Source organism: Triticum urartu, chromosome 4A (genome assembly GCF_056163025.1).
Source record: "Triticum urartu cultivar PI428250 chromosome 4A, HENAU_Tu73, whole genome shotgun sequence".
Taxonomy (NCBI): Eukaryota; Viridiplantae; Streptophyta; class Magnoliopsida; order Poales; family Poaceae; genus Triticum; species Triticum urartu.
The window spans coordinates 299,998,245-300,008,185 of NC_141876.1; positions in this window are offsets into that span (position 1 = coordinate 299,998,245).

The window sequence follows — 9,941 nt, forward strand, 5'->3', positions numbered from 1 at the left end:
CTTCCTCAAAACACCGGGCATGAACCCTGGGGCTGTGTTAGAGACGCAGGGTTTGCTGGTAGCGTGCAACACGCGTAGCATCCTGGAGATGGTTCTCCTCCAGAAGCACAACGTCGTCACACCGGTGTTGATCCTGCGCTACTTCATCGTAGGCAAGCACTCAAGGTGACCCATCAATGAGTTCCGTTGGGATAACTACTTCTGCCCCATACAATAGGGAGAAGGGAATCTACCTGGTAGCTCCATTTGGTGTGGTTTCAAGGGACCAAAGAACCACCGACAGCTCAATGATCCATCGCCTTACACACTTCTGCAGCTTATCAAATGTTCTTGTCTTGAGTCCTCGCAACACTTCAGTGTTCGCCCTCTCAGCTTGTCCATTGCTTCTTGATGTGCAATAGAAGCAAATGAGATCTTGCTTCCGAAGGCATGAACATATTGCATGAAGGCGCGGCTCGCGAATTGGGTGCCGTTGTCAGTGATGATCCGGGAAGGGACCCCGTAGCGGCAGACCAATCCTTTCAAGAACTTGATAGCTGACTGAGCAGTCACCTTTCTCATGGCTTCTACTTTCGGTCCCTGGCAGCACGGGGGAAAGGGCTGAGGATATCGAGCCCCCAGACCAAAAATGACCATGACAAAGGGATTGTGTGAAGAGCTTGGGCAGGCAGATGGATGTTCTTGGAATGGAACTGGCAGGCTTCACATTTGGTGACTAGCTCGACCGCATCTTGGAGGGCTATGGGCCAGTAGAATCCTTGCTGGAATGCTTTCCCAACCAAAGCCCTTGGTCTAATGTGGGAGCCACACAATTCCTTTGCTTCTTCTCGGCTAATGCACTTCAATTTCACACCATTGGGACTTCTTCTGTGTAGTTTGTCATTGACGAACTGATACAAACTAGCCCTAAGGGATACTCTTTCAACTTCTTCTTGCTCTTCGGGAAGTTTCCCGGTTTGGAGGAAATGAACTATGTGTCGTGCCCAAGTTGGAGCCTGGGGCTCGTCAACGAGGACTAGTGGCACCTCCTCCTTCATGGTAGCGCGCCCCTCGACCATGAGGACCAGTGGTCTGGTGGAAGGGGGTAGCTCCCTAGCTGAAGAGGAGTTGTTCCCATCAAGCTCTCTCCCGGGAGCCCTAGGAGGCTCTACCGGGAGAGGCTTGCCGGAGTCCAATTTCCTCCCCTTCCAGGCCATTGTTGCCGGGGATACGGAGGGCTGAGTAAGGTGGAGAACAAAAGTTCCTAGTTCCACAGGAAGCTTTTGTGCAGCGCACTTTGACACATGATCAACAATGCTATTTTCTGCATGGGGTACGTGCTCTGTTTCCAATCCATCGAAGCGCTCCTCCAGCCTTCTCACTTCCTCAATGTATGCCTCCATCAATGGACTTTGGTAATCCTTGTTGACTTGTCTCACCACAAGTTGTGAATCTCCTCGAATGATCAGCTTCTTGATCCCAAATTCTGTTGCAATTCTGAGCCCGGCAAGGAGACCTTCATATTCTGTAGTATTGTTGGTCGCCTCCTCCCAGGGGAAAATGCATCTGGATGACGTACTTTAGGTGCTCTCCAGTGGGAGAAACGAGAAGCACGCCAGCCCCTGCACCTTGTAGGGAGAAGGCAACGTCGAAATACATGATCCTTTCTTGGGGTGCTTCCTTGCCAGGGACAACTATCTCTAGTACCTCTTCATCAGGGGTTGGCGTCCATTCTGTAATAAACTCTGCCAATGCTCTGCTCTGAATTGTTGATGTGCTTTCAAACTTCATGCCAAAGTTGGATAACTCCAATGCCCACTCCACTATTCTGTCGGTAGTCTCAGGGTTTCGGAGTATCCTTTGCAAAGGGAAGCGAGTGACAACCGTGATCTCGTGGGCTTGGAAGTAGTGGCGCAGTTTCCTTGAGGCCATGATAAGGCCAAAAATAAACTTGCACACTAGAGTACCTGGATCTAGCCCCCTATAATAGGGAGCTGACGAAGTATACTAGGTGATGCACCACTTTCTTCCATGCCGCATCCTTGGGGTTGCCTCCGCTGCTATGCTCTCCTCTATCTTGCTCCATATCTGGCCTTGCTGGGCTGTGCTCGCTCTCTCCCCCTGAAGGGACACTGGCTGAGGCTACTGCCTCTTCCACTTCCCCTTGCGCCACTAGTGCTACACTAACCACTTGATTAGTTGCCGCTAGGTATAGCAACAACGGATCTTGTGGTTTGGGAGCAACCAAGGTGGGCATAGAAGACAAGTAGGTCTTCAAATCTTGTTGTGCTGCGTCTGCTTCTGGAGTCCACTTCATGGGTCCTGCAATCTTCAAGATTTTCAAGAACGACAAGGCACGCTCGGCAGACCTAGAGATGAATCTGCTAAGCGCGGCAACACACCCTGCCAAATGCCTCACATCCTTAACTGTCTTAGGTGCCTAAATCTGCTCGATAGCCTTAATATTATTGGGGTTGGCCTCTATCCTGTGATGGGAGACAAAGAAACCAAGTAGCTTGGCGGAGCGAACACCAAATACACACTTCTCCGGGTTCAGCTTCATGTTGATCTTGTGCAGGTTAGCAAACATGTCTTCTAAGTCCTGGATGAGGGTCGATCTGTCCTTGGTTTTGACCACAATAACAACCATGTAAGCTTCCATGGTCCCGTGCAACTGTGATTCAAAACCAATTTGAACTGCTCTTGCAAAAGTGGATCCGACACTCTTTAACCTGAAAGGCATTTGCAAGATGTAGTATGTGCCACATGGGGTGATGAATGGGGTCTTCTCTTCGTCTTCCTTGGACATAAAGATTTGGTGATGTCCAGAGTATGCATCCAGAAAGGAGAGCAAATCACACCCGAAAGTGGAATCCACAATCTGGTCGATGCACGGCAAGGGAAATGGGTCCTTCTGGCATGCCTTGTTCAAATCTATGAAATCTATGCAAAGCCTCCATTCCCCATTAGCCTTGCGCATGACCACTGGGTTTGCTAACCACATTGGATATAACACTCCTCTGACCAAACCAGCTGCCTCAAGTTTCTTGATTTCCCCAACAATGAACTGCTACCACTCCCAGGCTTTCTTTCGGACCATCTGCTTGATGGGTCAGGCATGTGGACAGACAACAAGGTGGTTCTTGATTACCTCCCGCGGGAAGGCAACAAGCACGCTTTCCTATTTGTCGTCAAGGGTGGCACTGATAGTGAAAGTACCATCAACGCCAGCTAGCCCTGCTAGGACCTTTTTCACATGAGGTGCAGCAGCCTTGGATCTCTTACTATTGTAATTCTCCGGCAAGTCATCAGCAAGCGCATCATACTCCGAAGAGGTACATTTCCTGGATTCCTTGCTGGCATCCCTACCAGCCTTCTTCTTCCCATTGCTTTCCGTGGCAGGAACTGTGGCTTCGGCGGCATCTGCCGTGGCAGCGTCCCGGTAGATCTTGTCCAAGCAAATGGTTGCGTCCTTCTTGTCTAACGGAATGGAAATGATGCCCACCGGCCCTGGCATCTTCAAGGTGTTGTAGGCATAGTGGGATGCCGCCATGAATTTGGCCAGAGCTAGGAGTCTAAGGATTCCGTTGTATGGCAGGGGGAGGTCGACCACATCAAACACAACCTTCTTAGTCCGGTAATTCAACTCTCCCCCAAATGTCACCAGCAATGTGATCATTCCCTTAGAATGACTCCTGCCGGGGTTGATTCCTTAAAACGTGCCCATGACCTCGAGCTCTCCCTCTCCTATCTAGAGTTTGCTGATGACCATTGGGGAAATCAGATGCAACCTAGCCCCGCTGTTAACCAACATATTTGTGACCTTGAGGTTGCAGATTGTTGGTGCGACCAACAACGACAAGCACCCTACCGCGGTGGTGCGGTCTGGGTGGTCCTCTTCGTCAAAGGTGATGGGCGTGCGTGACCAGTTGAGTGGCTTCTGACAGTCTACCGCTAGCTCCACAACATTAACTTCATGCACCCACCATTTCAGCTGGCGTTGAGAGGAGGCAGAGATGCACTCCCGTTAGTGCACAGGGCGTTAGTGGCCTTCTGGAATGCTTGCCCGCTGGTTTCCTCTTCATTCCCTCCATCACTTTCATCATTGCAATATTCCTTCTCACGACCTCTGGTGGGTTTTCCTTGCTGGGGAGACTTGCTTCGCCGCCTTGGCCCTTATCGCTAGCGCCATTCTGACCTTTCTCCTTATCACACTTCTCATACTCAGCCCTCATCTTCTTGATGAGCTGTTCAACTTGATGACACTCTTGGAGATCGTGACCCTTGGTCTGATAAATCTTGTAGTACGGCCCATCACCTTTCCCAACCTTCTAGGCAGCCGCAGCCTCCCGGCAGCCAGTGCACATGGCAACTTCCTTGCCGGGGGTTTCCGCCTTGGCCTTCTTGCCGGTACTCGGTGTGCCCGATCCCTCAACGGTCATTACTGCCTTATCCTTGCGCCTCTTGTTGCACTTCTTGTACTTCTTCTTCTCACTGGTGGCCTTGTTGTCATCCTCTGAGTCGATGTCGACGCCATCTTCTTCTCAAGGGAGTTTCCTCCCCTCCTCCACCCGATCACACTTGTCCACCAAGGTGTAAAGCTTCTTCAAAGTTTGGGCAACCGAACGTTCATCTTGGAACGTATCCGACAATTGCGCACGTTGGATTGGAACGCAGCTATCACAGCTGCCGGGTGGATATCTGGAATATTTCTGTGGAGTCGGATAAACCTCTCCATGTACTTCCTCAGGGTCTCTCCTTCCTTCTATGGGGGAAGCCGCAAATCGCTGGGCCACCATGGTTCTTGATGGCTGCCCGTAAAGGCACCAACGAACTCATGGCACAGGTCAGCCCAGGTCGAGATGGAGTTGTCTGGCAGCTGCATTAGCCAAGACCTCACGTTCGGCTTGAGTGCCAAAGGGAAGTACTTGGCAAAACCCTTCTCATCTCTTCCCACGGCAGCTTGAACAACGATGGTGTAGATGCTCTAGAACTCTGCCGGGTTTAGTCTCCCATCATACTTCTCTGGTATCTCTGGCTTGAATGTGCGAGCGGATGATCAACAGACTTGCCGCAGCTCACGGGTGAAGGCAGGGCACCCAGCCTCGAAAGGCAGGTAACCGCCACTACCGAGTGCAGGCTCGTCGACGTTGGGGTCATCGCGCCCATCAGACTGGTGGTAGTTGTTGCGGCGTCGCTCGATGGTGATGCATGCGCCCTCCCTCTGACTGTCCTCTGGGGCTCGCCATTGGCCTTGACGTGCTCGAGGATCAGATGAAGCCATCAAGACATCATCAAGCTCTTGGTCGCGTGGCCCTCGTGCTGCTTGCCATGGTGGGGATTACACCGTGGGGGTGGCCCCTTCTGCATGGCCAGCAACGTGGCCTATTGTCGTCGTCTTGGGAGGCTGTGGCGGGCCAGCTCGCTGTGAGCCTCCAGCCTCGGCAAAGCCAATCAGGCTCTGAATGGTGGCTCCCCACTCATCCATCTGATCAGCTGCCGGCGGAAATCTCAGCAGCAGCTAGGCCCGTGCCATGGCCTCCGAAGCAGCACTTGGCATAGGTGAGGATGATGTAGACCGCAACATTGCCTGGCTCCTGATGGTGCTAGTAGTGGCTGCGGCAGGCTCCTGCCGGTTTTGAGCCAGTCGCTTGGATGGTGTGGTGATGAGGCGATGGCACATGTGAATCAATGGCCCCATCCGGAGCATTGGCTGGGCCAATTTGCTCCGGGGGCGGTGCATGTCCTGCGACCGCGCCCACGGCGGGGGCGGCCGGAGGATTGCGATTTGCCTCAGGGCAAACATCACCACCGTGGCTATGCCCCTCGGTTGGGAAGGGAGGGATAGAAGGAATAATCTCTCTACCCGTACCTCGTGGAGCGTGGTCGCCAGGATGTTGTTGGTGTTGTCCTTCTCTGGTGCCTCCCGCTCCTGCTACGACCGCGGGGGAGGCCGTAACAACGCCGCCTGCATGGCCCACGTCCCCCGCAGCGTCCACACCTCCATGCGTCCCCACGGTCCCCGTGACGTCGGCGGGGCTTTCGAGGTGGACTGTTGAGCTGTGGCACCGGCCTTCTTCTTGAGCGCCATATTCGATGGAGCCGTCGATGATGAAAATGGCGATGAAGGTGACACACTGCTTAAGCTCTCTAGTTCGCGCAAGTGAATGCCCCTATCTGGCGCGCCAAAGATGTCATGGGAAACTACGGCCAACTATGGGTCCATGAGCCCTTTTGGTTCGGCAGGGGGATGAGCACGTTGCACAAAGAGCGGAGAAGCATAACACAACAGGGCAGAGATCACACGAGCTGTTTCACCTACGTTCGGGCTGCTGTGAGGCGTAAAACCCTACTCTTGCTTTGGTGGATTGGTGGTGGAGAATGTAGCACTCTTGCCCGGCAGGGTTGCCTCGGGGCGAGAGTAGCTACGCGCATATGAATATGCAAGGGTCGAATCCTGTCTACGGTTGCCATGGGCCTCCTTCTATAGATAAAGGGCTCACAAAAATGGCTAATCAATCTTTTACACACTGATTAGATAGAAAACAATGCTATCATACCTAACTCTGCAGGTGGATAGAGCGCATTAAATGCACCGCTCAGTGTCACATCACAATGTGCCCCGCAAGCCTTGCCGGACTGTTTTGCCAGCTTCGTGCCTGCTTGCTTGACATGTCTTAAGACGGGTGTCATTTGGAGGTGTTTTCCATACGAAGTGGCTGCCATGTAGCACGAAGCAGCCACTTAGTCACTCAGGGGATTGACACCACACCGATCGATGACTTGCGTCACTGTGAGATGGTGCGGTGGAGCAGTTCGCCTCCGCAAGCCCTGGCAGGCCTGCCGGGACAATCTGTAGGCTTGCTTGCGGGGTAACGCCGACCTCGCCAGGCTCGCCTGCCCGGCAAGGGAGGTTTTTCCCTTAGGGATATCTTGCTTCTCTGGCTCGACTTGGTCTTCTTGATTTGCACTTTGATTCTTCAAAGGGCTGATCCTTAGTGCTTGGTCTGGTCTTGGGTGCTGCGAACTTGTCCTTAGGCCTATGCACAGTCTAGGAAACGGACCCAGGGTTTGTTGCACCGACAACATGGGTCAAGTGCAAGACAATCTAAGCATAACGTGCATAGGGTGTAGTGAGTATAGTGTGGCACTCAACACAATAGAAAGAGCAATTGTTCATCATGTGTGACGCAATCAAGGCAAGCATGTAGCAATGAATGGGACATGACATATGTGAAGTGATGACATTGTTGCAACCAAGCATATGATAGTAACAAGTAATCGAAGAATTGGATGCAACACACCAGGTATATATGTCATGAAGCATGGCAAAGTGATACGAGCACCACAACATCAATTGATGATGCTACTCAATCTGAGCTAGTGAAAGAATTACGGAACGGAAAAGTTGCAGAAAATAATGACGTGCATGCAGCCATATTTCATCTAGGAAAAGATGATCATGTGCGTCATTTGTGTGGACCAAGAATAAATTCTTTAATTAACAGGCCAACTATCAATTCCGTGGTGCATGCATTACATTCAAGAGATGTGATTGACAAGTTGATGCATGGTTGTATTGTATGAACATATTTGGACTATAAAAAACCAGGACGCTAGGGTGGATTGAATCAGTAGTTAAAATCGAACTATAAGCTAATAGATCTACAACAAAGGAGGAGACCAGAGATAAAAAGAGAGCCTTTACGTGACAAGGTGGAGCCAAAGTTTCGTACTCCACCTGATTGGATATGGATTGGCTCAATTGATCTTAGTTTGCATCGCAAGGGACTTATGTTGCATGCAAGTTAATTAGTCATTTTGGAGTCCAGGTCCAAATAAAAAAAGATATATTTCCTTTTGAGTTGTGCTAGTTTGTCACGTACGTCAGTTTTGATTATGTTAGGATTTAGTCTCTGGATTTTTCTTAGCGTATGGGAGTTCAACCATATAAAAGGCCAGGCTTTGGCCGATGTAAGTTTAGTTTTTGTTTATCCGTGAGTTATGAAAAAACTTAGAAAATGTCCATGTTTCGGACGACCCAATTGTGAGTATTTTCTCTAATTTTCCATCGAGAAAATCTACTAGCGATGGAGGGTTGATCATCATATTGAAACCTACGTGTTGATCCCAAGGGATCATTATTTTTGTTAGTGTATTTTCGTACATGGGTGAAAATTATTATTGGAGGTTGTGAGCAGGAACAAGGCGAAAGAATTGTAGATCAAATATCGCCGTGAAAGATCGGGCCATCTACACGCGCGAATTAGTGTCTCGCTAGTTTGTGCCTCATCAAGTGGCATCCAGAGCTAAGGTTAGTCACGGTGATTCAGTTTGCAATATTGTCTGCGAAGGTGAGCATCAACATGTTGAGCAAGAACATATTGATGGAGGAGGAAGGCATTGGCAATGTCGTTCTTTTTCACATTCGTTGCGTCGCGAAGGAGCGATGTGTCAATTTGACAATGGATGAAGGTTCTGTGGTCAACATGGTAAGCATCGAGGTGGTGAAAAAATGGGGCTGAATATGGCGCCTCTTGAAATACTGTACACACTAAGGTGGTTCAAAGGTGAAATAAAAATTACACATCGGATTTTGCTAATTTTTTATTTGGGAAAATATTGTTGTACAAAATTTTCCCAGGTTTGTCCAGTGCCCATGGTGTCTTGCCATTTCCTACTTGGTAACCCATGGTGCATGCGCGTTGGGGCTGTTCGGAATATCAAGAAAAATAGTTTATCTATATCATAGAAGGGTCAAAGAATTTGTTTTATTCCTATGCCAGTGGATGTGTTCACGAAGGGTTGGAAAAGTCGTTTGCTAAAAAGAAGAGAAGAGGAAGTAAAATCAAAGGAAGAATTTGATGCACCGATGAAGCGGCTGAATCTTTTGGTGGAGAAGGTGTAGGAGGATAGTGGTGCAAAGGGGCAGCGATGGAGTGTTTTTAAAACCCAGTGCAAGAACAAGGATCCTTCATGCAAGATGATAATTGATGGAGACAACTTTACCAATGCCATTAGCAAAGATTTCGTGCATGCATTGGGTTTGTCCATGTGGCGGCACCCCCAACCGCACCACATGGAGTGGCTATATGGCTCCGGAAAATTAAATATTACACATAAGGCATGTGTGCTATTTGTTGTTGGAATTATATTGAAAAGGTGGAATGTGATATTTTGCTGATGTATGCATGTCAGTTGTTATTGGGAAGACCGTGGCAGTTTGATCATGATGTGGTGCATGCAGGAAAATCCAACACTTATACATTCATGCATGATGGAAAGAAGCACTAAAAGTGCGTTAAGTCGACTAGAGGGGGGTGAATAGGCGATTTTTATAAATTCTTCACCAAGGAATTTCAGGGTGAGGGAATTCCTAAGCGAAGAACTACTTGCAGCGGAATAAGTACTCATATGCAGACATGACATAACATAAGCATGGACATCATGATGGATTGGAAACAAAACACAGAGTATAGAAAGTGTAAGGACAGGATAAAACCGAATGAAGACAAACATACTGAAAAAATTGAACTGAGGAAATTGAGAAAGTCTTCAGTCAAAGCCTTCAAACATATATGAACACGCACACAACACAGTAATGAGGAAATGAAGGGGTTGAGGAAATAGAACCAGTAAGCTTGGTGAAGACAATGATTTGGTAGACCAGTTCCAATTGCTGTGATTGTTGTATGTTTGGTTAGAGCGGCTAGGTATTTAAACCTAAGGACACACAGTCCTCACCGTATTCTCCTTGAACTAAGGTCACACAGACCTCGTCCAATCACTCGTGGTAAGTCTTCAGGTGACTTCCAAACCTTCACAAACTTGGTCACTCAACGATCCACAGTTTCCTCTTGGATGCTCTAGACCATGACACCTAACCGTCTAGAGGATGCACAATCCTCAAAGGTAACAAGCATTGGTTCCACACAGGAACAATCTCTTAAGTGATGCTCAAT